Below are 6,000 nucleotides of genomic sequence, written 5' to 3' on the forward strand. Positions count from 1 at the left end.
TCCCTCATAAAGCTGCAGACGACAATTTCGTTCGTTTGTTCGTTCGTTTTATCTTTATCCTGCATTGCGGGAAAGCGGACTTGAGCGCTATGCATCGGTGTACGCCTTCCGACGTACACCTGACCCACGCTGCTGCCGACAGAAATGTCTGTTTCCGGTTGTCTACTTTACTTATGACTTAAATTTGGTACTACCCATTACTCGAAATCGATCAATTGAGTGGTAGCTGACAGAGTTGCCAACCTTGCAGTTAATCAGCAAGCTCAAACTTGCTTTTTTAGTATACGAGTATTTTTTTAACTTACAAGTTGTTTGACATTTTCAATTCATTTTTTATCAAACTCAAAAAATTTTTTATTTTTTTTCCAACTGGTTTAGTTTCACATTTCACTGTTTTTGCTTTAATTTATTTTTCTAACTCAATTTTATTTGGCAACCTTGCAAAAAACTCCCGCCCAAATCTGCAGGCGACAACCGATAGCCATTTTGTTTGCAGTCGTTGAAGAGAAAGCATCAACTTTGATTCAGTTGCAGCAAGAAATAGTTGGTTCAGCTTTCAATTCTGTCATCATTATGTTTGGTTTCATCAGACAAATGTTTTAGTTTGTTTCTGTCCGTATCTTCTGAGTTTGAAGAACGCATCAACTTGGATTGAGCTGCAGCAAGAAATAGCTGATTGGGAAATTTTTATGATCAAGTTCTAAAGTTGCTTCCAGCATTTTTTGTAAAAGAAATGAAAGTTTATTTGAATTTGCAAGCTCTAGTTAGTTTAATGTTTTAACAAAAGTTTAGTTTCCACTAGCAAAGCTAGACTAAGTTATCCTAAGTTGATAAAACTTCGAAGCCGTTCAAGACTAAACTTGTAATTTTGTGACCAACCAACAAAAGTCTACTCAGGTTATTTTCAAAATAAAACTTTGACTCAAACCTGAAAGTTTTGTTCAAAATATTTTTTTTTTTTTTTTTGTTTGCGATATAAATAATGTTTTATTCTTTAGTAAACAACTTGTTTTCAATGTTTGATTATTTTATGGTTAGAACCAAACTGTGGTTTTAGATTACAACCTGGTTAGCCGAGCTAATATTGATTGATATTATTCCTGCATTATTAGATCACAATAATCGCTCAATCATCCCCATCACAAAGATTCTGCGCGAAGGCAACGACTTGAAAGTGACTGTCACAGCAGGAAGTCATTTTGATGGAGGGAGGATATTGATGAGATCCTCCGACACTCAGAATGACTTTCATGCGGTGACGTCATTCCTCAAATCACTGCCACGGCGGATTGGATTCCTTGACTTGTCCTGGTGCAAAATGAATTCCAATCAATTCCGTCCATGGAAGGAGGCGATCAAATCGATGGATGGATCCGTGAGTCATGTTTAACTTTTATAATCAACACATTGATTCATGGTCAGTTGTTACGTTGATTCAACGTTGCATTACGTTGTTTTAACGTCTGATATTCAACAAGTTTTGCAAAGTAAGTTCCAGTTTCCAATTTTAATCATTTTCTAACAATTCTAGTAAACATAAAATAAACAAAAAGTCACAACATAAATGAATTGTTTATGTTCAACTGTTGAATCATAATTAATATGTGTTTAGATTGTTCGAATGGATCTCCATAACAACCACCTATCTGTCAATGACGTCATCGAGGTGTTGAACCACATTCAAGAGGAAGTTTTAACGTGGCAATCCCTTGATGGTGGAGATAGTAGGACAAGAGATCCGAACATGGAGGAAAGATCCAAGCTAAAAGAAGCATTGGATCGGACGGACAACGAAGTGAGAGTTGTTTACGTTGTATCAACGTTATAACAAGTAATTGTGTCAACATTAAATTCGCTTTTTCTTTTACAGAAGTTGATGATCGCAGTTGGTGGCACCCATCACATCACGCACAAGGTTCTATAATGCTTACACTTATTTGTTGATGTTTATAATAAAATTCTGTTATCCAGTGATTTAGTTTAGTTGAGTAAACAAAAACAACAAGTTGCTTGTTTACATCAGGTGACGTAACATTAACAAAAGCAACTTTGTTTTTTTTAACTTATTAATTTTTATGAAATCATTTCAATGAACAAATCAAATTAAGTTATTTGTGTACAGTGTTGCCAGATCAGATGAATATTCTGGTAAATTCAATTTACAGTTTGAATGTAGTTTCCGACATGCGTTGTATCTTGTATCAATTCAGTTTTTTGTTTGCAGTGTTGTCAGACTTCTGAATCTGCATGGTCGCACTGAGCCGGTTTCCTGCAATTTTTATTTTTCTGATTCTTTTATGACATCACAACCAACTTTTTAAATGCGGAACTCCAAAGTAAAAACTTCGGGAAACTTGTCACTTTTTGTATTTCTTTTGTGTTAAATCGCCCTTGTTGCTCTTGCAAGTGTTAATTGTAGGTCTATTTTATAATCGACGAAGTAAAATTTTTATTTTTTCGCTTTCTTTTCTAGGTTTGGTGGCTGTGCATTTTTAAGATGATGCTTTTCAAACACTGTTTTATTGGCAAGTGTTTGAAAAGCACTGACAAGTGTTTGATTTGAAAAGCAACCACTGACAAGTGTTGATTGTAATTGTAGCGCTATTTTTGTACTACTTTCACATAATTTTTTTTATCTTTTCTAGGTTTGGTGGCTGTGCAAATTAAAAATAGTGACATCCAAACACTGTTTTTGCATATTTTAAACCTTTTGGTTTTGTCATCTTTTCCTTTTGTTGGTGTAAAATTCGTGTGTTTACTTTATCGTTCTCTACATGTTCGCACCAGCAATGAAAAATAAAATTGAATGAGATAAATATTTTTGTAAATTCAATTTAAAGTTTGAGAGGAGTTCCCGACATGTGTTGTAGGAGATTTTGTTATATCAATTCAGTTTATTTGTTAACAGTGTTGCCAGATTACATATTTATTTTTTGTAAATTCAATATACAATTTAAGTCAGAAATTTAAAAGTGGCTATCGATACGAGCCACATTGTAGGTGACGTCAAATCAGTTCAGTTTTGTATTCATTTATACAGTATTGCCAGATTAATTGCTATTTTAAATCAAAGACCTGAAAGCGTTAGCTATAAATACCCATTGTCACTGTTGTAATTTCCATCCGAATTAGTTTTGCAAACACTGGCAATCGGTATTTAGAGGTAGTATCCCCAATTCAAATACATTTTAAGACGGTTATTCTTCTTAACTGTGTAACCAAAAGAAAAATAACGAAAGAGGCAACTAGTAATTAAAAAAGAGGCAGGATAGCTGGATTCATTTATTCATCTTCTTTTTTGTAAAGCGAAACTACACTTGCGAGAGGTCGAATATTACACTAGATGGACGCAGTGGGTGAGCCACTGGTTACTAGATGGGTACGATCTGGGCTTACTTCGATGATGATCGTATAATTACCTCAAGAATAAGGATCCACATTTGAAAGATGTTATTGATTTAATGCATTAACCCATTCATGGCCGTGTCCTTTTAAAAGGACATCGTTTTGAATGCATCAGTGTTGCATCATCTTATTTTGATTGAATCAGTTTGGACTTGCTAGTAGTTGTTTAGGGTCTGTTTTGGAAGGTGTTGATAAGTATTTGCGAGCAATGTACTTTTTCTGAATTTTGTGAAAGTTTGAAAATTGTTGAAAAATGATAAGAGCCCGATAAAGTGAACTGAGGAGGAACATGCATGTTTTATTGCCTATTGGTAATAGATATGAATTATGTTTCTTCATAGTTTGACACTCTGTAATATTGTGCTTCCTACTACACTCTAATTTGTGTAAGGTTTTGCTTCTTTTATTTATTTATTTTGCTTTATATTTATTGTTGCTTTTTAAAAGGACACCGGCCACATGGCCACATTTTTTTGGTTGTTTGTAACACTGTCAAAGAATATTGAACATCGTGTAAAAGCAGCACATTGTGCCTATGGAAGACTTAACCATCGTGTTTTCCACAACCATGCTATATTTATCCGCACAAAAATTATGGTCCTCCGGGCAGTTGTTCTATCCACTCTTCTCTATGCTTGTGAAACCTGGACATTATACCGCCGTTACATCAAACGTCTTGAAATTTTTCAGCAGAGGAAACTGGGTCAAATGCTAGGCACTCGTTGGGAAGATTGTCTCACCAAAGATGCAATCCTTGATCGCGCTAGGTTGCCCAGTTCAGAAGCCACCATATTGCAACACTGCCTTCGCTGGACAGGACATGTCATTAGAAGGAACAACGAGGAGGGACAACTAGAGACAGGAAACCCCCCTCCAGAAGACCAAGAATGAGATACAAAGATCAGCTGAAAGTCTCCCTCAACCATCTAAACATTGATCTGGATTCATGGGAAAACCTTGCTAGTGACAGATTACTCTGGAGAAAAAGATCTAAGGAAGGCACGGAAATTTTCGAAATAAAAGGGTACAAAAAGCCCAAGAAAAACGAACACTAGAAAAGTTAAAACTACCACGTCCCTCCCTCTATACAATCCTTACCCCCCATACAATGTGACTTTTGCCCACGTCTTTTCCATCATACACTGGCCTCCATACACATCACCATCCAAAGCCAAATTCGATTCGATGACGAAACCAATGCTCGGTCATGAGCTGGAGCCGACGACTGTCAGTGGCGTATCGCTATGGTTTGTGCCGCCCGCGGCGGACCATGATTTTGCACCCCTGAACGCGTGAGGTAGGAACCAGCAAATAGAATACGAGCCAAATCCATTTCAAAAAAGATTTTGACTATGCTTTTTCGCTTACGTTTAAAAATATTCTACTGCCACAAGCTTCCGACCGAGGAGGAGACTGCCAACTGGGGGGGAACACCCCCCCACTAGCTACGCCGATGGTTACCGTGAATATAATATGTTCATACAATAACTTTGAAACGTCCTTCAAGAAAGATCCGACAAATTTCTACCGACACAAACACCTTCTTATGTTAGGTAACGCGAGATTTACATTTGACTATGTGGCCGGTGTCCGTTTAAAAGGCAAACAAAAAATGCATCAAAATAGCAAAAATGATCAATTTTTTTTAAACTAATTCAAAAGTTATGACAATACAACTTTGTGGCTGAAATATTTCCTAAAAAGAGCAACGGGAACTTGTGGCGGCTTTTAATGGGTTAACGATAGACGATGTATCATCGTAAAATTGAATGCTGCAAATAACTAAGTTTTAATCTGTTGTTAGCAAAGGGTTGAAGTACCTCTGATTCAAGGCCTCTTTAACGACATCTAGTTTTGCAAATCGACACCCCTTTTCATGTTCTTCGGTTTGGAGGCGTAAGCGATCAAAGTAAAGTTTGTGTTGTAGTTTACATTACTTTACTTTAATTACCGAGAAAGCTAAAACCACAATTGCTAAGGTAACAGGGATCAGTTGTCAGTAGATGTTACAGAAAATATATTTCGCACTTATTCAGTGCATCGTCAGTTCTGATCAATATGATCAGATCAGAACTGACGATGCACTGAATAAGTGCGAAATATATTTTCTGTAACATCTACTGACAACTGATCCCTGTTACCTTAGCAATTGAGGTTTTAGCTTTCTAGATATGGAACAGGGATCGTTTCAGAATAAGACTAGGTCAGAAAGCGAGGCAGACTCCGACGCAGCTCAGCATCAGCTAAGAGCAGTTAGCTATTTAATTACCGAGCTTAGGTTTATTTTATTCTTACGACAGATCCTGATAAACATCACACGAAAAACTGCAACTTCGAGCTATGAGTAACCTTTTACTCACTATTTTCAAGTTCTGCACCACTAACCAATTCTTTAGAAGTCTATTCGCCTAGACCGGTTTAGTCATTAAGTGATATGTTTCAATTATAACGGCTTAATCCACTTATTATGCAATTCAGTATCCTACGCACCCACTTGCCCTGGAGCGATGTCGAAACGTTTTTTCGAGCGTCTTGAGACGTTTCCACCTCTTGGCCTAGCAGCCTACAACAATGCAGATGCCATCTTAAAATAAT

General features: G+C 36.7%; 1 long non-coding RNA gene across 1 annotated transcript; it reads left to right on the forward strand.

The window, feature by feature from the left end:
* Positions 1 to 1,334: 1,334 nt before the first annotated feature.
* LOC145787398 (uncharacterized) lies at positions 1,335 to 2,565 on the forward strand. The gene is made up of 4 exons (XR_014291393.1): positions 1,335 to 1,375; positions 1,613 to 1,795; positions 1,871 to 1,915; positions 2,225 to 2,565. It is a non-coding gene; the product is annotated as an uncharacterized LOC145787398 (long non-coding RNA).
* The last annotated feature ends 3,435 nt before the right edge of the window (positions 2,566 to 6,000 follow it).

This window comes from Aplidium turbinatum, chromosome 2, assembly GCF_918807975.1.
Source record: "Aplidium turbinatum chromosome 2, kaAplTurb1.1, whole genome shotgun sequence".
In the NCBI taxonomy this organism is placed as follows: Eukaryota; Metazoa; Chordata; class Ascidiacea; order Aplousobranchia; family Polyclinidae; genus Aplidium; species Aplidium turbinatum.